Consider the following 25,030-nt stretch of genomic DNA (forward strand, 5'->3'; position numbering starts at 1 on the left):
AAGAAAAGCGTAGTGCGGCGACGATTGCTACGAGATGGCGCCAGAGTAGCGCGCGTCGTCTGGTAAGTCTGCCGGGGGCGGCTGCTGTGAATCGCGCCCACGCGTTGCCCTCGCGCTGGCTCTCTCGATCTCCAGATTAGCGAGGCAGCTGCGCCACGCTTCTCTCCGTTGTCAGACAGATTGTCAGCGCCAGCCAATATATCGCGAAATGAAAACACGCATAGAGCTGCTCTCAAATTTCGCATTACGGAGTATCGTAATCGTTGGTGATTTTTTTTTTCATTTCTTCCTTCTCTGCTCTTTTCTTTGCATTGCAGCGTTGTATTCAGTAAAGCTTGCGGCCATCCCACTCTAAATTCAGTTGCCCAATTCCGTACTGCCGCATATATGTAATAAGCAAACCACCACCTTGATTTTACGGCGAAGAGCCGTTTTGGCCGCTGAAAACGATGGCTGTCGGGGACGGTGGCGATAAGCGGCAGCGGATTGGCTGGCTCCGCTTGACCGTAATAATTGCTTTGTAGTTACGTGATGATGGCCGTATCCACAATATGTTGGTTACGTAAGAGGTTCTTAACCAGCAAAAAAGAAAATTAAGCAGGGCTAGTTGGTTGATGTTGTATATATACGAATCGCGTTGAATCGTATACAGCAGAAGACCGAAAACTGTGATACAGTAAAACGCGTTTCATATAAAAGAAGAAGAATGAAAAAAAAAAAGCTTTGTTAAGCGTCACACATTCTTCTCTAGACACGTGCGTGCAGCCCGAAAATTATGATCAGAATCAAATCAGCGCTTTGCTATGTCGAAAGAGCTCTGTACTCTAAATGACTGAGAAATGGAAAATATAAATGGTAATCCACCAGAAATGTCAGGCTTCAGGAAAGATCACAGCAGCATCAATAATGCAACTGCCCTAACTAACTATTTTAGGGAGAGAATAACGGCACGCATCGTCACGATAACCATGATCCCTGTCGTCAAAGGAGCTTTTGATAGCGGGCCAAATGAAGTTATCCCTGTAGCACTGAAATCTATCGGCTTTGGTGGCAGCTGACTTTACAATCATGCGGTGCTTACGTCGATCGCGGCTAAATTTTAATAAAAGAAAGAGAAAAAAAATGAAAAACAGGAACGTCAGGCAGTGGTACGATTCCGCCGCATCGGAATCGTACGCCTGCGGCAATAAATATGAAACTTGTATCCAGACGAGGTAGCAACTGATCTATAGGATGTTTTCTTTTTAGATGCCCCAAATTTTAAAACATGGCCCGTGGCAGATAGCACAGCTCTAATCGTTGAGCCAAATTACTCGATGAGGTGACCATTACTTCTGGGAGAAATCAAAATGCTTAACTGAATAATCACTATAATTACCTCTTAATTAGTTACGTTAGAGCACATATTTTAATCTATACGAACTGTAGCTAGTGAGGTTGCGAGGCATATCGACTTGGAACGAATTCCGAGGTTGGCGCCGGTTTCGAGATCGTATGCGCCGTCAAACTTGTGGTAAAAATGCACTCTTGTTACATTTACCTTTTCTTAAGAAAACGCCGATTTATGCATTGATACACAGAATTAACTGAAAGTCAATGTCGTCGTAGATTTGAATATTAATATCTCGAAACTGGTGTAGTCCTGGGAATTCGTTCTAAGTGAATACAGCTGGTTAATTAAAATATGTGCTGTAAAGTAATTAATTAATTTTTAATTATTGTGCATATGTAATTATTTAATGAAGCACCTTAATTTCTTGTAGAAGTAATGGCCGCCTCATCGAGTAATATAAGCTCAATGGTTAGAATTGTGCTATCTGCCACAAAAGCGAACTTCAAAAATTTGGTGCAGTTACAAAAAAAAAAAAGAAGAAGAAGAAGACGAAGAAGAAGAAAATCACCTCTTCGAATATTCCATCTCAAGGACAAGAATTATGCTATCTGCCACACGCGATTCTTAAAGATTCCGTAAAACTTAAAAATGATCACCCCGTACATCTCGCGCTGTCTAAAACTTGTTTACTGTAAATTCGTAAAAGAAGTATAGCCAAATATTAATCAGCAATGATCAGCAGGCAAACAGTGGCTGTTCGTCGTTGCAGGTGCGCCGTCATCACCGAAGTGGAACAGAGTTAGCTTCCTCCTTCCTCCTCCATCCCCTCCCCCTTTTTTATCATACCCTGAAACGTCGTACACGGGTGCTCTTGTATTACAGGCCCACATTGGAATACAGCCGCCACGGCCAGGTAGTGTACTGACGGTCTCAAGATTAGAATCAGAACGCTACAGCTGGCGGCAAATGCATGCAGCTTCTCTTTAATTACACCCCGACATATCATGATTATGCTGCTGATGATGATGATGACGACGACGACGCCGACGACGGTGAGGATGACGGAGACGGCGATTGTTGTGGTGGCGACCTCGAAAAAATGTTGCTTCTACAAAACGCCTGTGTGGTGGCATTTATAAACGACATTTAAACGTGCCTGCTACTGAAAAGTTTATTCGTTTGTTAGAAAGTGGCTGGCGCGAACGAAAAAAAAAAATGACAGCAGATCCACGAGGTGAATGATGATGAGTGGGCGAAGCTCCGGAGGGAATCATCGGATCTCCCGCTTAAGGGGACGCTAGCACAAACGCGTTAGAAACGTGCAGTACTCTCTAGTAAGGGGGAGCGGCCACAGCGTCTTACGCAGCCATTTACACATGCCGGAACGTGCACCGCGTTTGCCGACGCCATCACATGACTACTGAGAGAGTATACCCCCCGTATTCATAAACGCTCCTCGACTTGTTGGCGCTGAGCCGTGCTCCCTCAAGGGCTGCAGAAGATAGCGCCAACCTTTCCCTTTCCCTCAAGAACCACTTATCATCGACTTGAACTTGACTTGCCACCGCTTTGGGCAGCGCGTTCGAAACGCGTTGAAGGTAAGGTGGAGAGGCCACAGCGTCTTACACCAGCTTCTTACACGGGCCGTAACGCGCTAGCACAAACGCGTTAGAAACGCGCTAGAAACGCGGCCTTTCGTTAATGTTGGGTATTTATAGCCATCGTGGTGCGTTTGTCCATGTCCGCTTCGTGGCGTAGTGGGCTAACGCCGCGCGCTCGGAAGCGAGGGGTCCCTGGTTCGATTCCGCGCTACGGACACAACTTCGGAATTTTTTTCTCATTTTTCTCAGACTGGTTACACACTACTACTACTACTACGACGGGGACGGAACGGGTGCCGCTATAAGGAGCTTCGCCCCTAAAACAGCAACCTCTCTTGACATCCCGAGTCGCAGCAAGCGGCACGCTGAAAAGATCGAACTGGCCGATCGAACACAAGCCGGAACTTCTCTATTCACCTAGAAAAAAACGAAAAAAGCAAAAATCACACGCACTATGGATGTTATGTTAAGCATCGTTTGGGCTTCTGCGAAGCGTTACCAGACGGGTGAACATGCTTGTGTATAAGGCAAGCCATTGTGCAGTGTGCGACGCGAGCGTGTGTTTAACGACGACGCGCCGGTGACGACGAATAATATGACGGCGATGGCATGACGATTCGTTGGTTGTTCTCCGGCGAAGAAACGGTGTGGTGCTGCGCCGCACAGTATACACAACTTTACCCTCGTGCAATGTTTATGCAGTATACGCCGTTCGTGAGCTAGGCCGAAATGCGAACACCACATCAGGCAGATGTGAAACATCCGCGCAGCAATGTGACTATAGGACAATACTATATGATTCTCGTCGAGGGAAGAATGATGTTTAAGCATTCATATTGGACATGTGTAGTCGATTGTGTCATATACCCATTCTCGCGTATTGCCCAAGAGGGAAAGCAAGGAGGTCAACCAGACGAGCGTCCGGTTTGCTATCCTACACTGGGGTAAGGGAAATAAGAAATAAAAAGTGGAAAATAGGAAGAGAGGGAACACAGGATGGGCCCATAGCCCATCCTGTGTTTCCGCTCTTCCTATTTCCACTTTATATTCTTATTTCCCTTTATATTCCTTTTTAACACGAAAGTGTTTTATGCCGGGGTCCACCAAGACCTCGTCTGTGAAGTCTTGGTGGACCCCGGCATAAAACACTTTCGTATTTCCGTGACGTATTTCCGTCACGGAAATACGTCACAGAACATAATACAAAGAAAGAAACCAGAAGAAAAAGTTCCACAAACATGCAAAATTTCGAAATCGAACCCACGACCTCTCGGTCCGCGACGACAGATCGCCGAGCGTTTAACCCATTGCGCCACAAACGCATTTGCAGAGAGCTACACAGACGCGCCTTATATATCTAACACTCCTCCGTGTACCCGCGCTCTTGCTCGGGGCGGTGCCGCCGCCTACGAGCAGAAAAGAGAAGTACTGCATTATGACACTAACGCGCACCGACAGTGAACGCTTCGGTGGTCTCAGCACTACGACGCCTCGATGCCAGCATTCGAAGGGACGCTGGCATCAAGAAGCACTACCAACGCCACCTAGGTGGCGTTCACCGTACTCAGCACAGCGGAGCGTGGCCTCCGCAATTAGCTCTGAAAATGTTTCTGAAGTTGATCGCGGAGGCTGCAATTACGACGCGCTGTACGCGCTGATTTGACTCGGTGACGATTCAGTTACGTGCTTTGTCTTGCGCGTTGTATTAGTGTGTCAGTTACGTGCTTCGTCTTTCGCGTTGTGCTAGCGTGTGCAGCGTAGTGCAGCTTCCATATGCACGACGGTTGCTCATGGTCATCGACGTTGGTAGTCGTGATGGAGGAGACGTGCCACCAGGCGTCAGCGTGGGTGCATCAACGCCTAAGGGCGCTTTAGCCACAAAACACCAATAGACATTATATATCAATGTGCAATAAACATTACACTACTTCTGTGAAGACACGTTTCACTTTCGTGTTCTATACCGATTCCTATATAAGAGGGATCAACCACATTTTTTTTCCTATTTCCAGTAACCCAAACATAAGAAATTTAAGAAAATCAAGAAAACAAAAAAGAAACATTATTAGGAGGTATTTGGGTTTCAGAGATACCTACAAGCCAACATTATATGTACAGGGTTAATGTCGGGAGTTAACGTTTGGTTACGCACAACAGAAAGGCGCTTACTGGCGCTATACTTCGTCAGTCAAACTTCCGGGCTATATACCTGGACACTTGGTGGTACGTATCGGAATGGCGTAGCCCAAGATATCACAGATCAATGAAGGGTTGAAATATAATGCGGTATTATTCCATTAAGAGAGGTCTGCGGGCCTTTGGAAATACCTATGAGCAGACATTATGAGTACATGTTAATGGTTTCATGACGCATAACAGTGTCCTGCTGACTCACATATGCAAGCCATATGCATGCCAAAATGGCGGTCGCGATGTCGGTGAGAGGAGCTCAGAGGCAGTGATTTTAACTTGAATTTGCGCATCAAAATGTGCATGCACCGTTACTACAGTCTTGTTTGTTTGTTTGGTTGGCTGTTTGTTTGTTTAACCATATTGGTCCCTCTATACTATAAATTGCAATGATAAAACGAGAATAGTCGGATGACCTTGCCATGGCCCCTTGGGGAAATTATATCGCGCCCCAAAAGAATTTGCCTGTTGTATGCATTGTATACTCATTTTTGCAGGTACGTTACCGTGATAGAAACAGGACAAGGCGTCGTATATAGTTTCCTCATTCGTGAACCATTAGCATCGAACCAGCGTAATTTACGAGGCCTTCTGCAATTTCTAGCTCCGTCTCACTGACCGCCAGTTGCCGCGAGGCCGTGAATTATTTTTTTCTATTATTTTTTGTACTTTCGACACCTGGAAAGGTATAAACGTGCATGCACGCACGCGCTGTCTCGCGCACAAGACCGGTTGATCCTTGAGCCAGATCGCAAGCGATACAGTAAGCTAACTATACTATACACACGACGTACTTCCGTCAGGGACAGCTGCGTATATATAGTGCTAACTGCTACTGAAGCGCGTACTGCCTGGAGCAAAATGCTGATGCAATTACTCAGCGCAGCAAAACAATTCACGCCTGTGTGCGTGTCGCGCCGCTCCCATGCACCTGCAGAAATTACAGCGCGCCAGCCCGATCAAGTGGGTGGCAAATGAGACTTTACACGCAGTAAAGCCTGCAGCCATTCTTGAATGAGAAAGATTAATTGTCGTAACTTTTTCCGTTTATTATAGAGCGATTCGCTATATTCAGCAGCGTGTTGACCCACCCTTTGATAAAATGCTTCTTCGACATGCGCCCGCCGTGGTTGCTTAGTTTCAATGGTGTTGGGCTGCTAAGCACGAGGTCGCGGGATCGAATCCCGGCCACGGCGGCCGCATTTCGACGGGGGCGAAATGCGAAAACACCCGTGTACGTAGGTTTAGTTGCACATTAAAGAACCCCAGGCTGTCCAAATTATTCCGGAGGCCCCCACTACGGCGTGGCTCATAATCAAATCGTGGTCTTGGCACATAAAACCCCACAATTATTTTTTTTCTTCGACATGCGTAAACGCATGTCAGTTCTGACACAGCATGTAAGTGCCACCGGTGTTCTTGTGTTCCACGCGGCCCAAGAAGTGTTCCTTAGAAGGCTCGTGCGAACTATATTTTACATGTCTGAATACGCAGCTTGCATGCATGCACGTCTGTAATAGGCAAGTGAAGCTCTGCGAAGAGAAATATAAGCCAGGGCCGGTATTTTCTAGCGATGCCTTTAAAGTAATAATGCCTTTTCGCGCTTATCGCGCTTTGTCAGTGGTCAGAGCGACGGTCCGCTCACGATATTAACGTTGATAACGCGAGCGGACTGTCGCTCTGACCACTGACAAAGCGCGATAAGCGCGAAAAGGCATTATTACTTTAAAGGCATCGTTACAAAACACCGGCCCAGGTGCACTTTTCTTAGTTGCAGAAAAATTTCTAAAAGCGTTCGTGGCAAATAGCAAATATTCTAGCCCTTTAACTTTAAATTACTCGAGGGTGCGAGCTTTACTTCTACGAGAAACCAAAATTCCAAATTGAATAATTAAATAATAAATAAATTAACAGAATTGCAATAGTTATCTTCCGAATTAATTATTATACGGCACTTATTGCAATTTACGAATTGTAACCGGCGAGTTCGCAAGCCAGTTTCGAGATATGAAGTTTCAGAGTGTGCATGCGACGAATACACTGGAGTTCCAGTTACTTTTGAGCATTAATACAGAGCTTTACATTGAGGAGACGCAAGCGCTGGGGCCCCCAAGTGCTAGGGGGCCCCAACGCTTGCGTCCCCTCAATCTAAAGCTCGCTAATGTATTAAACAGCGTTTTCTAAGTTCAACAACAGTGCATATTTACCACAAGTTTAGCGGCGCATATATCGAAACCGATGCCATCATCAGAATTCGTTCCAAGCCGATATATCCTGTAAGCTCACTAGCTATACCATTCGTAAATTGCAATATGTGCTGTAAGTTAATTAATAAGAAAACTTAATTAGTTATATTTTGGTAAAGTTGGATCCAGGTTCGATAGTTTCTTGGTTTTCCTTCCCACTGAAGGCCTGCTTTTCCGGAAGTTTTCGCATTGCTCCCGCAATTGTTTCATCGCCGAGACATCTACGCCGTCATCATCAGCAGCTGCCCCGATCATTGTAACGGCAGCCCAAAACTTGGTTGGAAACTTCCCCATAAAAAAAAAGAAAAAGAAAAGGAAAGAAACAGAAACACAGGCGGAAAAAAAAATAAAGAAAAATAAGAAACGCGGTACAGCGGTGATGTCCCATGCAGCTTTCTCCACAGACCCTGCTCGTCGAGACGTTGCCGGTCCGCCGTTCATTCTTTTCGTTATAACCGAACTGAGCAGGCTACAGTGAATTGTTATAAGTGCGCGGCTCCTTCTCTTTTATAGGTTCCTTGCAAAACTCCATGGGTGTCGAAAAACTGTTCGTAGTATGCCCGAAACCTTGCTCTAAATTGGATCGTTATAAGTGGGCTCGGCTGTATTGCGCAAAAAAAAGCAAAATTGTAGAGGGCATCGCATAGAAAAGCCAAGTGCCACCTAAAATAGCTGTAGCACGCCCGGCGATTACGGAAACCAGTAGCGATGGTAACGGCACGATGACGCATGGACGACGACGGCGCGACGGCTCATATACGGCGTGGACCCGGAATCGAATTCTTGGTGGAGAAAAGTGTTGGAGCTTTCTGGCGACTCATGCTTGTGCCAAAGGAACAAGAACATCGCTGCGCGCGCCTTAGTACAATTTTTGTACGAATCAAAAATACTGAGTCAAATAACAGTTATTGCCGCCATTGTTATTATTAACAGGCACTCTTGATTACATCTCTATTGTGCCTTCGTGTTCATGTAGCATTTGTGTGTGCGTACAAGACTGTTGTAATTAGAGCGCAGCATTCAAGAGAGATCTGATTCGCTAGTGCCCAACATCTGTGTGAACATCTTGGTTTTGTGAACATTTATGCTTTGTGAACTCGTGCGTTGCGTGTGAACACTTCGGTTTTTGTGAGTATTTATGCTATGTGAACTCTTCTGTTGCGCGAACATTTATATTGCAGTTAAGACTTAGTATGTGAATGTTCGTCCATGTGTTTTATTAGTCCAGTTTTGTGATTGTTGACAACTTTCCGACGACAACTATCATGTTAGAGAAGAGGAGTAGCCGGCGCCACATATAGGCACCTTCTCCTTAAATACATTTAATTAAACAAATATCACGATGCCGGCGACAAACGACACTAAAACTGGAAATATAGGAGGTACATAGAACATTTTGTGGCCCAGAAATGGGGAATATTGTGCGTCTGCGGCGCAAGTTTTGAGCACGGAGATGAGGCGAAACAGCGATAGCATAGAGCGAGAGTGAGAACGGACACAGATTATATACACGCGAACGTTTTAGCACGTATAATAACTTGCAGGAGTCGACAGCAATAAATCACCCCTACCAACCCGTGAGCACGACTCCATTTCTTTCCTCGGTCTCAGTGATCAAAAGGGCGTGCGCTGCGTGTCTATTATTGGCTAATATAAATTAAGCGGATTACAGTCGCCTTGAGGTTGTTGCTTGCGTCAGTGAGCAGAGATTTCCATGCATCTAGAGGATGTGCTGGCAGGATTATTGGTTTAGCATGGTTACGAACACAGGATCAAATAACTGTGCGTGTCCTGTGGTTTCGTTATTCGTCCATTGGTGATATATGAGCCGTTTGAGATGCGCACAGTCGTACACAATTGCGATCAGTATATGAGGTGCAACACAGCACCCGTGGTCGAAAAGGTTCTGAGACTGCACGGCGGTGCCGAAATAAAATAAACTGGTTTAATAAATGTCAGTAATTGTAACGATGTTCAGTTCTCAAATGTTTAGCATGTCGGCGCCGCCGCGCAGTCATGGGGTTTCTTCGATCTGAGGCATCGTGTTTCAGCTCGTATTGAACGTGAATGTGTACGTGTTCACGGTCTTATCGTTGCTATCATACACAGTCGAGAAATATACACATTATTCACAAAACCAGCTGCGGTGACTAAGTGGCTGTGCCGTTCTGGCTTCTATAAGCACGAGGTTGTGGCTTCTATAAGCACGGAGGCCGCATGCTGATGGGGGCCGAATGCGAAAACACTCGTGCACTGATGCGTATATTTAGGTGCGCGTTAAAGGTACAAGCTAAAGAGAAACACTAAATCAGTTTAGACTGATAAAGCGTTCTTTCAGAGCTCCACTTTCGTTAAGTTCGCTGTAAGGTATTCATTATTAGAAGATAAACTTTATCGCCGGAACCCCAGCGCCGTTATACAAGTACGTCAGAGCGTCGTCATAGATTCCAATGTATTTTCTCGTATTTGAGCTGTTTGAGAGTTAACGTCCTCAAAACTCACTAAGTTCAATCTTTTACTATTCTAGAATACAATTTACTCCATCATTACCGATCAAAAATTAACCTGCGCAGATGACGTCAAAGGGTGCGTTCCAAATCGTGCCAGCATCGCAGACAGTCTACGTAGACAGCTAAGGAGACAGTTTCGAGCCCAAGCAATGGAATACGTCTGGAACCGTCTGGAAGACGACGGGAAGAATGATGATGATGATGATGATTTATTAGCATCACCTTTGAAGCGGGGCAGTGACAAATAGTCACCTAGCCTCCTTCACTTACTTAGGCATGCTATACATGCTTTTCATTCTAGCATTTTTGTATGCAGCTCTTTAATGTTTGTTTCTATCTACGTTGTACCGCTGCCCATGTCTGTAACGCATCCGGTTCTATCAATCTCTTCCCTGCTTTTTTTTTTTTTTACCAATACTCTAAACGTCTCTTGCTTATCTCGACTGCTAACTGGTTGATGCTTCCGTCCACTTGAAATCCAAGCGCTTCTGGAAGGTGTACGTTACCTACGGGTCTCACGGGGTGAATTCCTTCGCATTCTATTAACATATGTGCTGAGCGATATCCGCAATTTTGCTGCAGCATACACATGCCTCATCTCGTTGCGAATATTTACTCCGGCATGTTTTTGTCTTTGGGCAACCAGCTCGAGCCTCGAATAGCAAGGCACTTCTCTTCATGTTATCGTACAGATTTTCTCTTCTAATTTCTTTCTTCTCATTCTTGTAAATCTCCGTGGTCTATATTTGCTTTCATTCTTTGCATCCAATTCACTGTCTCTGTTTCTCTCACTTTCTTTTTGATGACTCCTTGCTGTCTATTTACTTTTTCTGTTACCCTGTGCTTGGCTGCCAACTTTCTTGACCTCTTCCTCCATTCTGTGCCCACGTTCAAGTACAGATACTTGTGCACTTTACCCGCCCATTTATTTTGACCCGTGTTCGTGAGTCTTTCTTCAAAACTAATTTTGCTTTGCGCTTCTGTGACTTCAAACAAGGCCCAACCCATGTCACCCTGCACTGCCTAATTTGTGGTTTTGCCGTGGGCTCCCTAAGCAAACCGGCCTACCGATCTTTGGTTAACTTCCAACCCCGACAAGATTTCCCATTTTAAGCATAGAATGGCATTTGGCGAACGTTGGCGCTGGCACCATTACTCCTTTCCAGATGCCACGCACCACCTCATATTTATTGTGGTCCCAAAGTGCTCTATGTTTCATTATTGCTGCATTGGAACGAGACTTAAGATGGCGGCTGTACGCGCAGCCGTCTACTTTGCCGTCTAAGGCGAGTATTGGAACGCAGCCCAAATCGTAAATCGTAACCCGTATTTCGCTTTTTTTTTTTCTTTTATCAAGCCTCGTCCCACGGTATGAGTGGCTTTTTTGTTATTCTAGAGGCGTAACTTGCTGATACAGCCCAACTTATTTCTCTCTTTAGTGTCCCTTTAAAGAACCCCAGGTGGTCGAAATTAATCCGCCGTCCTCCACTATGGCCTCTCTCATAGCCCCGCGCTCACAGCCCGTGTGTTACTTTGGCCCATTAAACTTCGCACATGATTTGATTTTAATCTCTTCTTTAGAAGACTTGTGTCTGAAACGACGTGAGGCTTGGTGGGTAAATCGAATTATATTTATGGCCATATCCTATTTTTTCAATGATCTCTGTCGCGATTTGTGGCAACACTGCTCCCGCAGTAGTCGAATATGTGGCCACATGCGGCGCTGTTCGCAAAGCGACTGCTACATAAAAAACATGTATAGCATACCTGATTAAATCACGCAGACTATATGTGACTATTTGTCACCTCCCCGTTTTAAAGGGGAGGCCATTAAATCATCATCTAAGCGACGGTGGAGGCGCCTGGCGAATGCCGCGTGATGCTGATTCCGTCTAATGTATCGGTAATGTACACAACGTTTATAGCACTTATAATGTACATAGTATTCGTAGTGCACTGCGTATATGGTCGTTATATGTACAGTGCCTATAACGTAGGAGAGAGCGAAACAGGAATGTAGACAGCGAGGCTGACTGAAGCAAAGGTACACCATGGCTAACACGTACTGGAGAATACGTGCATGTATGTAAGGGAAAATACGTGTATGTAGCATGAATAGGGCGCAGTTTGTGAGCATATTCTTTCGCCCAAGCTTCCAAATGTTTTATCTTATGTTCACGTTAAAAGCTGTGCAGGTTAGCCGGATAATCGCATTACTGGTCAAGCCGCTACAGTGATCCTCCCTTACGGTGTCAGACCGACACCTTGACACATCTATACTGGACCACACACACACACACACAGAGCTTCGTGTTCGTTACGCAGACAAAATATACACACCACTGAAATAGAAATTACTCGTTTCTCGCTTTCGGACGAGTAGTACGCGCTCTCTTCGTCGCTACGCGCAGTTTAAGGTAGCCTGATTAAATAAGGCGACTCGCCCCGCACCAGCCTTGGAATGTCCTTCCAGCGGGGCCCGGCCTTCACGCCCCCTCTCCCTTGCTCGGCACCCGAAATAATTAACGCGCTGCGATTTAGCGCCCGTTCAACGCGCCCCCCTCGTTTTTATTTCTTATTAGTATACCGGGCAGCCGTCCTCTCGTCGCCGCCGCCGTGTCACGCACACGCACGCACGCACGCACGCACGCACTGACGAAGCGCGTACGAACGTGCGCCGCACGGGCGGCCAGCGAAGCCACCCCCGGTCGCACCCTCCTTATCCCCCTTCCGTCGACGCGCAGTCGTGTCCCAATTCGAAGATACGGCATGCGCGCGCGCGTGCTGCCGCAGCAGCAGCGGCAGTTGCGGCTCTCCGTAGTACAAAGGCCACGCAATGTGTGGAAAGGAGCGGTTCTTCCTCCTCCTCCTCGAGCGGAGTGCGCGGAGCAGGTCCTCTCGCTTCCCCCCCAGCGTGCCCCGCTTATCTCTGGGCGGCGATCTGCATTCCCAACACGTGCAGCTCAGCAGAGAGCCAGGCTCCTACAGAAGGACCGGCGCGGCCCCGCAGGCCTCGACGCCGAAGCGAAGAGCTCAGGCAGGCACGCACTCCCGCTCGGCGCTCGAGGCACCGACAGGCATCGAGCGTCTCTCTTTTTTTGCGCTTCCGCGAACGCATGCAGAACTCCTTCCTTGGCAAAGCCCGGCGCGCGCGTGGTGGATGGAGATCGGCGAAAGCCGGCTCGAACGTGGGGCAGGAAAACGCTGCCGCTGGCGGCCCGGTCTCCATGGCTACGGCCGGGGAGACCCCGACCGGCGCGTCCTTCCATTACGGTATAAATGTATCTTCCCCTCCCGCACACCCTGGTCTCGAGCGCGGCCCGCGGCTATTAATTTGGCAGTGCGCCGCCCTCGCGCTTTTCGTCCTCCTCTCCCGGGACGGAGGTTTCGCCCCCCGCACGCGGCACGGACGACGACCAAGCGGGGAGAGGCCGGCGGCGCAAGATGCGGAGGGAAGGAGGAAGCGAGGCTTTAGACGACGGCGGGTCGATGGCTACGCTGTCAGGCCGGGCTTGGTGGCGGCCGGGGGTCTTTCCCCAACAGAACTACGAGGATCCCCGGTCGATTCCGTTTTTTCCGCGCGCCTCCATTATGGGCTCGGGTGCCCGTCAGTCGCGCGTGGGCAACCCCCGCTTTCGCAAGAGAGAGGATGGAGAAGAAAGCGTGTAGCTCGCTTCCCTGTCTCTCCGCAGGGAACGACGACGATTGCGTGCGCAAGATTGCGCTAATGAGCTTTTGAGGGGCCGGAGGAAACCCGCTCGCGGCGCCGCATTACATATTGCTCGTCCCGGTGCGCGCGCGCACACAACACGTATGCCGCGGCTGACGAAGGGTGATCGCGTTTCTCTGAGTGAGTGTGTGGGACGGGCGGTTGGCTTTGACACCGTCGCGGGGCGCCTTTCAAAAGCACCGCGGTGTCGCGTGACATAATAACGCCCCGCAATTTGGCGAACGCCGCACCCGTTCAATACGACGTCTCGTCCTTCGAGAAAGCGGGCGCCGCTGGGTTTCTCGTTTCAGCGCCTCGCGTCAGCCTGTGTATACGCTTTTGTAGGAACTGGCATCAAGCCGTTGTTGTACATGCGCTCGGCCTCGTACATTTTTCCCCCTTTCTTTTTTTCTTTTGATACTTGGTAAGTTTCATTGAGCACGGCTTCTAAATATCTTGGAAGCGAGTACTTTGGCAAATGCACGTATCTGACGCTTTTCGAGCCAGATACATTTCACTTGAGAGCAACGCGAGAAACCGAAGTTGCAAACACAATGCAATTTCGAGTATTTATGTATGTTCTCGTGGAGAACGAATAAGATCAACTCGTTGTGCTTCCTTTACACGCTTATTTCGGCATATTGTAGGTTGCGTAATACAATTGAGGAGACTGAGGGAGTGTTTAGTCACCACTTATGAGTGACGGGTAGAAGCCGACAAATATGTGCGATGTCTTGTACTCAATGTGAAAAGCTGCAACAACTAATTAAAGGTTTTTTCTTTCTATTTTTCTCTATCTCTTTCTTGTACCAGGCGTCTACAACCATCATCCACCATTTGTTAGGCGTTGCGATTAACCTAAAGAATGACAGGTCGAGAAAATCAGAACTAGTATTTGTGGAAAAGCAATCAGTGGCTTTGACGGGATGCGACGTCCGACGGGCCGCATGTCGGCAGTCTTCAGTACAAATGATGTGGCCGAACACCACGTCCTAACGTAGTGACATATATATATATATATATATATATATATATATATATGCAAGTATATACAAGTACTGCAAGTATATATATACAAGTACGACTGCAAGTATATATATATATATATATATATATATATATACTTGCAGTCGAAAACTTCGTTATATCGAAAACCTCGTTAAATCGAGGTTGCATCCGTTTCAGCTGTACAAATAATTTTATACACTCTCGTAAAAGTCGTATATGGATAGACTGTGCAATGATTCGGATGACAATTACATGTCCTAAAGCTCAGACCATGTTGCGTATATCAGAACTCATCAGCACGAGGGTGCATTGAGCCACAGAAGCGGGTAATAAGCAAAGCATGCATGCCATGAAACCTACGAAGTTTACGGTGCGGAGACGTATCTCGCTGTACAAGAAAAAGTGCGTACGCAACAGTCAAGGGCTGTGTGGCGTGCGCAAGTAAGCTCTTCGTCACACCAACTTTAGTGGCGCGTTCCGTATAACATGCGTCGCTACGTGGACAACTCTCAAGAAATGTTTATCTTGATTAAATTTAGCGTGTTTCTCTGCGTCATCTCGTATACAGCTTGAGAGAATTACAGAGTACCGCTCGCATTACCATCCCTGACACCCGCCATTTTGCAAACCATCTAACGCTCTCACCAACTACGCGATCTCGCGACAGCGTTCCGCAAGGGCCCGCAAAGCCCGCATATGCGCGCATCTTTTCCATGCGTAATGTTGCAGGGGTAGTACGCGTAAAGGTACGCTCAGACTACGTACGTAATGTGCAGATATTTCGGAAGTAACGCAAGCGCAAACGCAAAAAGCGCAACTAAATGGTTCAGACTACAATCGTATGAAGCGTTAAGAGCGCAACAGTCGTCATGCACGCGAGCGTAATTGTTGGAAGGCCCGCTACTTTTACGCTTCATACAGATACGACAGTTACGGCGTGGCCAATAAGAGCCGCAGTGTGGGTTTTAAATTTCTGGTGACGCGACTACCGGCATCCCCAATTATAGCAACGGCCCAACGGACATGGCTGCGTGTATGCGCAGTTCGAGTAGTGTGCGTAGTTGTGTGCGTAGTCTGACAAGTTACAAGCGCCATGTTGAAATCCACTGAGACGCAACTGCCAGCTCACGTCTTGATTGGCCGGTCTTAAGATGCGTAACGTATGCAAGTGACAATGTGAACGACCAGCATTGTTAACGATCTTAACGCTTTTAACGCGCGATACGGTCGTTATGACAGATGCGCGCTTTGCTAACGTTACGACCGCAGTCTGAACATACCTTTACGCTGCGTTTACGTCCTATGCATATATACGCACTGTCGACACGGAATTCCTTTGCGTATATATACAGGGTGTTTCAGCGAACACTTTCAAAATTTATTTAAGGTTGCCTGTGGCAGATAGCCCAATTCTAGTTAATGAGCTGGTCTATTCGACGAGGTGGACATTACTGGCACAAAAAAATGAAATGCATAATTGACTAATAAACAAAAATTCACTAATTAAGTTTTTAACTAATTACCTGATGGCCCATATTGCAATTGACAAATTGTAGCCGTGGAGTTCGCGAGGCGGATCCACTTGGAATTAATTCTCAGGATCACACCAGTTTCGAGATATTCATTCCCGAACTTTGCGGAGAAATGCATTGGCGTTCCAGTTAATTTTGTGCTCCAATGCATAAAGCGACGTTCTGTTAAGGAACTAACTGGAACGCCAATGCATTTCTCCGCAAAGTTCGGGAATTAATATCCCGAAACTGGTGTCATCCCGAGAATTCGTTCCAAGTGGATCCGCCTTACGAATTCCACGGCTACAATTTGTAAATTGCAAGATGGGCCATCAGGTAATTAGTTAAAAACTTAATTAGTGCATTTTCGTTAATTATTCGATTCTGCATTTCAATTTCTTGTGCAAGTAATGTCCGCCTCTTTGAGTAGACCAGCTCATGAACTAGAATTGTGCTATCTGCCACAGGCAACCTTCAAGAATTTTTGAAAGTGTTCGCTGAAACACCCGGTATATATATATATATATATATATATATATATATATATATATATATATATATATATATATATATAGGTAATTGGAGATCGCAGGGAGAGGCCTTCGTCCTGCAGTGTACATAAAATATAGGCTGATTATATATATATATATATATATATATATATATATATATATATATATATATATATATATATATATATATATATACGCAGTGGGGTTACATACGTGAAACTGAAGCTGATTAATATAGAAACACGGCAGGTACACGAGATAATGTCTCGCGTGCGTCGGCAAGCATATACGAAGACACCAAGCGCGTGCAACTATAATATATATATGCGGCTACTGCTCTCGTCACTTCTCGCAAGCAAACTTGGGAATAAAGTTATAACTTACTTTCATGCAAAGAAATGTCACTACTATAGTTAAAAGGCGTCGAGTATATAAGACCGCGCGCGTCCCCGCAGCCTCAAGAAACGCACTGGCGGCGTGCTTTCGACGTCGCCCATGCAGAATCGACGCGCCCATTTCACTCTACGCGGTAACCACGCTACTATTTAAGGTTGACAGACACAGCATTCGATATCTGTTTCAGTCGGTAACCGGACGAAACACATTTCGTCCGCCGTTTTATAAACAACGCTGTCAACACTCAGCGTGAAATGGACGCTGCGTCGGCACTCGGTGAGTAATACTTATAAGTATTCATATATACGGCGAAAATACGCTTCTGCAGATGGGTATTGCTATAAATTATCGACGGCGTAGTGTACACGTGGCGTGCTTCGCATCGCCTTGCTGCGTTAGAAGAGACGCAGTCTCGTATACAGTTGATCGACAGGACGAACTCTCATAAAAGCGATTGCATCGCGTTATTCGCAAACCGCTGCCTATAGAAACACGCATGCGCATACATGCAGATATACGCATGCATATCGCGGACGTGCTGTCACGCGCAAGAATTTACTGCGCTGCCGTTGCGTACGTCGCAGCCGCGCTTTCGATGGCGTACCGCTGATTCGATTTTCTTAGGGCATGTGTATTGTGGACAATTCAGAAGCGAACAAGATAAATGAAGTCTTTCGTTTCCTCTTTCGCCAATACCTCATGCGTGGCAATATCAGCGTGATGGCAGCTCGTACGTTTATATAGTGCAAGGCCTGTATATATTACCATATATGGCGAATTGATAAGCACCACTACGAGATCAATCGTGCTCCCAAGTTATTACTCGAAATGTGTTCTACTTTGTAACTTCTTGATCGTGTTTCATTGGTATATCACTGTCCATATGCCATACGATGTCAGCTTTCTATAGCAGAAATGCGCGCGAATATGCGTCGTGCGGTATTGTGTACTTCAACAGTGTCCGCATCCTAATGCGACAGCATTACACAATGCACTTCGCTCGTATATTATAACAGAACGTGCTTTAGAGCTTGCTTGCTGTTCTGCTTGCTGTTCGTGCTTTTATATATAGGCCCTCTCAACGCCCTTATATTACATATGTTGAGTCGTATTTATATTCATAAGGAGGTCCTTTTTATTCGTTAAATTTAAGTGTGTACTTTTCTGCATATATATGTATAGGATGCATTTTTTTTTCTTTTTTTTTACCTGCACCAAGTTTTTAAAAATTGATTGTGTCACAGAATTCTAACCCGTGAGCTATATTACTCCATCAGACGGTGAGTGCTTCTACGAGAAACCACAATGCTTAATTGACCGATGAACATAATTGCACTAATTAAGTGTTTAACTGATTACATTACGGCACATAATTTAATTTACCAATTAGTGAGTTTACAAAGTATATACACTTGGAATGAATTCTGAGGATAGCACCGGTTTCGAGATATGCGCCATCAGAGTTGCCGTAAAAAGGTACTTTCTTTCCACTTACATTTTTTTTAACGCTGTTTTGTGCATTGAAGCACAAAAGTAACTGGAACGTCATTGTATTTCGTCGGACACATCGAAAATTAATATCTCGAAATGGTGTCACCCTGAGAATTCGTTCCAAGTGGATACGCCTTGCGAACTCACCGGCTACAATTATTAAATAGAAATATGTACCATAATGTAATGAATGAAAAGTTAGTTCGTGTAATTATGTTAATTATTCTATTAAGCATTTTGATTTCTCGGGAAAGTAATAACCGCCTCATCGCGTAGGTGGCTGTAGGTTTGGAATTGCGCTTTCTGGCCGCAGGCAACATTGAAAAATACGGAGCAACTAACAATAAAACTAAATAAATAATATTAAAAAAGAAGAAAACCTTCAGGTATTTACTTTTTCTGTGGTTCCTCAGCTAGCTTCACTTTCAAAACATCTCCACTCCAGAACCCCCCCCCCCCCTTTTTTTTTCTTTTCTTTTCTTTTTTTCCTTAAAAAAACTTCCTTAGTTGAATTTCACTGCTTTTGCATGGTTGAAACGTTGTTACTGGCGGCTGTCCTGTCCATGTATTCAGAAATTCACCTTAATTTGAAGCACATGCTTGACTTAAATCCATGGCGCCTGATGTAATCGCGCCGAAGGAAACGCAATGAGCGTCACCTATAGATCAAGTCAAGCATGGGCTCCAAGTTAAGCTGTATTTCTGAATACGGGAGACACCTGTGTTTTCGCTGTTACGCTGGTGTTCGTATGCTAAGTAGATGCTATACTATTGAAACGCCGAAATCATTCTGACCATGCAGGTTGTATGGTCTTTACAGAGTTATTTCCTCTTTCCCGTCCCCCAAAATAGGGTAGCCAACCAGACGCATTTTTGGTTAACATCCCTGCCTTCTCTTTCTCTCCTCCTCCTCCTCCTCCTATTTCTAATAACTTTTTGTTTTGTTTTAGAATTGCAGCGGGCAAGAACAGTCATAAAACATTTCTTTCACAGCGTGTGCCTTTTATGTTAATTATTTTCAGCCTTCCTCATCTCATTTATCTCTCTCTCTCTCTCTCTCTTCTCAGGCAACTCAATTGCAAAGCAATGTTAGGGCTCATAATTTGAAAGTGAAGTAATATCAATGGCGCCGCGGTGCCAATGCTATTTACGGGCGCCGTATAGTGGCGCCGGCGCGACGCCATTACATGCCCTATATACACGACGTGCTAAAGCCTTTCTAAGGTGCAAGAAAATTTCGCCCTCCAACTATTTAGGCCGACAGAAATTAGCACATTGAAATTCACTGGATATTCCTGACAATGTTACCCAGTCGAGTGCGATAGCAATCGTATACGGACGCTTGAGGTGCACTCATGACACTGTCGTTGGCGCCACCGCCGTTGTCGGTCGTGCAGTCTCGCTGACGGCGCATTCGCAGATCGCACGAGTGTGATTAGGGAGTCTCCAGACGCGCGTAGTGTTTCTTACTGCAAATACGACGAAGCGAAGGAGACGCACCGTCAACGCTGCGCTCAATCGCCTCGATGGCGGAGCAAGGGTATATATATATATGCGTTCGGCTTTCCGTTGCAGGCATGAGCGTCGCGCGTACGCACACGTAAGCACACTGTGAAGTTCCTGCTGAGCTGTTGTTTGTATGCTCTGGTCTGAGCAAGCGTCAAACTATACTTCACTGGGCGCTGACAAATGCCGACGCGCGGGTCTCATCTCGAGCGGCGTCGATGTGCGACGCCTATATATACTGGAGCCGCTCGTGACGACAGCGTTCCGAGACGCCCGGTATACATGCCAGGATGCTGTTCCTTCTGCGTAAAGCATGCAGGAGTTACCTTGCGTGCTGCGTCGCGCCATCAAGCCGCACCCACGTGTATTTAGAATACAGTCCGAAGAGTTCAAGGCGGCGCATCGCTAAACGCTCCTATCGCTCGCTGTCAATGCTGCGCCCTTAATCTGGCCTAAATTGCCATTTTTTCGTCCTTTTTTTTTTTTTTTTTGACGTTTACCGTAAACGCCACGGCCTTCGGGAATAGTCGTCCGAGCACATCTTGGAAAGGGAAGTTTTCATAGCTTGCAGGGTAAAGCCAGAGTGGCTGAATGAGACATCAGTTCGAGTCACTTGTGGCGCCATTACGAGCTGCCTTCGTAATGAATGAACGTTCTATAAACGTCTAGTTTTTCAGGTAATGTGTGACATCGCATTCTTAGGCGATACTTAATGGCATTTACTTGTAACATACAGCACACCATTTACGTATAAGCATTTCACGCTTTCATTACGTCTGTGACTATTAGTGCACTAACACACGCGTCAGCGAACTAACCGCTCATTTCTCTTCTTTCCTTCCCTCCTCTCTCTCCCTGTCATCTTTGTGTTCCCTCTTCCCATTCCCCCGGTGTAGGGTAGCCAACCGGACGTTATCCTGGTTAACCTCCCTGCCTTCTGCCTTTCTCTTATTTCCTCCTCCACGCTATATGCATACCTTGTTAACATGTTTAATTCTTGGCACTTTCTTAAACTCTTACACTTGCAGAGAAACACCACCGTATACGAGGTGGCATGTGTAAGGGCTCAGTACGTTTGTCCGTGCTCTTTGGAAGCTGTAACTGACGGGGTACATGCCCGTATAGTGAAGTACGAGTCATGCGGTCTTTTATTTATGTCATTTATTTATTTATTTATTTATTTATTTATTTATTTATTTATTTATTTATTTATTTGTAAACAAATATGTTTGTTTGTTTGTTTGTTTGTTTGTTTGTTTGTTTGTTTGTTTGTTTGTTTGTTGTTTGTTTGTTTGTTTGTTTGTTTGTTTGTTTGTTTGTTTGTTTGTTTGCTTGCTTGCTTGCTTGCTTGCTTGCTTGTTTGCTTGCTTGCTTGTTTGCTTCGCTGCATGGAGAGCTTACACTCAATATTAAACTGGCTCAGTCCCACCTATTTGAAATATTTTAAGGTTATATTGAAGTATTCACGGACGCATCTGTACACAGCGACGCGCAAGGCGCTTCTGCAGCTTTCTTCTGCCCTTCGACTGGCATCAGACGGGTATTTAGAATACTACATCCAACCTCATCAACAACTGCAGAACTAGCTGCGATTGATGTTGCTCTGAAATACGTACACGAAGAATTAAACGCCTTGAAGGTCGTCATTCTTACAGACTCCCGTGCTGCCCTCAGCAGACTTCGACAAGATGCCGATAGCCCATTGTTGTGCAGTATCCAGGAAACTTCCGGCAAAATTACTTCCCGTGGAGTGTCCCTCATTGCCCAGTGGATACCCTCGCACGTGGGCATCGCTGGAAATGAAGAGGCTGATCGCCTCGCTTCAAGCTGTGCCCACCATGAATGTGACTGCCCTGACATTTCGTGCACGTTTGAAAACGCCCGTCTCCTGATACGCCGACACCTCCTAAAGCAGCACCCAGACCGGCGTGTTGCAGACGGATCGTTCCCTCCCCGCGTTCGTGGTCTAGGCTTGCCCCGTCGTGCTAGAGCACTGTTATACAAGTTAAGGGTTGGGTCTGTGTTGGTGCGCGAACGCCTATACCAACAAGGACGTGTGGATAGCCCGTCGTGTACGTTTTGTGGCTCCTGTGAGACACTTGAACATCTAGTTTTAGAGTGTCCCGCATTCGTTGCGCAGCGCGAATTACTAATTAAGGAGTATAGACATATGGGGCTGCAATGTGCGACCCTTGACGATTGCCTTTTTCCAAGGGGGAGCGCTGCAAGACGTGACCAGGCCCATCGAGCCCTGTTAAGTTTTCTGAAGGACACTGACTTGGCTTCCCGTTTATAGACATTATTTGTATTTTTGTCTTGTTTTTGTTTTGTTTTGTTTTGTTTTGTTCTGTCTGTGTCTCCGTCATTTCTTTATTTCCTCCTTTCTTTTCTCATATTTTCATTTCCTCTATTCCCTCCTCCTATAGGAGTAGGCAGGCGTTGTGCCCCTCTCGGTGGCAGTTGTCAGCTTGCTCCCTCCTTAATCTCTTTGTGTCCTTGTGTGTATATATGTACAAATCAAATAATAATAATAATAATAATAATAATAATAATAATAATAATAATAATAATAATAATAATAATAATAATAATAATAATAATAATATCAAACTTGGTGCTGAATTCGAAGAAAAGGATGTTACCGCTCTCTCTCTTGGCAATCGCGAGCTGCAGCGCAATTGCACGCTTTCGTGCTGATCGGATTAAAATCTCTTTCCCCTCCTCGTCCTTCCTTCATCCGTCAATTCCATCCTTTTATATGTCCGATCTATCCGTTGTTAACACCGCTTGCAGAGACGCCTATCGGCCCCGTACAGCTAGCTCTCTTGCGACATCGCTCACCTCGTCCCGCTTATATGACCTCCAAGCCGCATGGGCGACAAGGAAAAACAAAATGTAGAAGCAAAGAACGCACGCTATCGGTGCGGCTTTGTGATACTGGTGCAAACAGTGCGGGCGATAAGCTACGTGGTTGAGGGAGGTATTTTAGGCCTCGCGCATGCCCACCCCCTTGTCGGTTTACGAGCGTCCCGTATACGCTTAACTCGTCCGCCCAAGGACGCACTGATATGATTGGGGCCCGAGAGAATATCTGCTAAGGGCGAGCGCAAACTTTGTCCTCTCTCTATATATTTTTTTTCTTTATTCGTTTAGATCCTTGACTGCCAGTCTCTTTACCCTTGACCCGCATGAGCGCAGCGCGCAGCAAGTGGAGGGACGTTAATTAATACGGATATCAAAAGTGACGAAAGCAGCTGAGAGCGTGGAAGGATGAGCGAACGAGACTTTGAAGGACCCTTTTTACGACATCTTTCTGCGGGGCAATCGATAGGTATACCTCAACGTTCTTTTTCATTTGCTGTCTCGGCCCATCCCACGGGTGAATGCGCCACGCATGCCACCGTGATTTAGCGTGCGATTTTGCGGTGAACGCTCAGTTAAAGCCTTCAACAAATTGCATGTATGTATACAGCTAGCGCCGAAGCTATAGTCCGCGTTGACATATACGATATACCTATATACGGAAAAGTATGAGGTCCTTACTGAATTACGTTCCACTATAACGGGGCCCGGAGGAGCCAACATCTTTTACTATACCAACCTCTATCAAAATGGCGTCCATATAGGAGCCGGAGCTGCTACCGTGAACCCTGCATGCACTCCAACAACTCCTTATCCGCCTATCCTGTGCTTTTCAGTAAGAATGTTTTTCTTTTTTTCTTTTTTTTTTAGTATTATACACGTTCTGAAGTAAAATCATAAAGGCGTTGTATTGAACCGACTATAAACATCGCTGCAACGGGACACCTGATGTGTTCCTGCAAGCCAACTTATGAAGAGAAAAGTCTGAATGCCCGTACAGTCCATCCACATCTATACTAAAATGTTCGTGCGGTAACTATTGAACCGACAAGGCAATTAAAAGGTTAGCTTTCTTAAAATCTTACGGTCACGGAATTAGTGCCGCTTATTTGCGCCGAACGCGCTTTTATTTCGTTACAATCAACCGGCGTACTTTCGTGTATAGTCGCATTCAGCTTCCGCAGACTGGCTAGTGCCGCTTATTACGAGCGGACGGGGAACACCAATAGAAAAATGGCGCGTGACCATTTAAACAGCCAAACGAAAAATGGTAAAAAAAAAAGAAAAACAGCGCGAAATAAACACGGACAAGGGATGAACACAGAACAAATGGTGCCATCAACGGAGCGTGTCAAATATATAGCCACGAGAACAGAAAGTGTTTCTAACCGTGCTCGAATTATTATAAATCTGCATTAAAATTATTTTAATTGCATTTAAATGCAGATTTATGACAAGCATCGCCTCGTTCGTCTATACACTGAAGCAAGTGTGTAACGCTCATAGAAAACAATAATACATTCGTATCAATCTGCGTTCTTGAAAATTAAGCAGCGAAACAGAAGTTGCACTTTATCTCGCTCAGCTTAATTAGCGCTTCTGCATGCCGCAGTCAGCAGGTGCTGCTATACTAACAGTTGAGTGTATTGTGTAGCGTTAGCATCCGTGATTCGAAATTAATCTGTACAAAACCGCCGAGCTCACCGCTTATATACTTTCCAGCTCTTGCCGTATACTTACCCGTGTTTATTCAACGAAGTCTAATCTTGACTTGCCTGTCCTGTCATCGCACCTTTAATGTTCCTGCTTATGTGTGTTCCACGAGACTTATCATATTTACCTTTCAACAATCAACTGCTTGTTGAACGAACCTGTACATTTCGTCTTGCAGTGATCATCACTTCAATGTCGGTGTTGCCTCGCGTCGCGCTAACACATAGCTTGATTCTTTCATCCCCCGGCCCAACAGTGAATTTAGTACCACGTTATATACCTGTATATAGCTCTTCTACTGCTCTGTCATCGTTGACATGCACTGCCGCCTTCAAATTACTGTTACTTATATTTTCAACTCCTCTCTGTAACGCCTTCGGGCCTAAGAGTACAAAACTAACTAACCAACTATAACTAACTAACCAACCAACTAACTAACTAT

Source organism: Dermacentor silvarum, chromosome 2 (genome assembly GCF_013339745.2).
Source record: "Dermacentor silvarum isolate Dsil-2018 chromosome 2, BIME_Dsil_1.4, whole genome shotgun sequence".
Lineage (NCBI taxonomy): Eukaryota > Metazoa > Arthropoda > Arachnida > Ixodida > Ixodidae > Dermacentor > Dermacentor silvarum.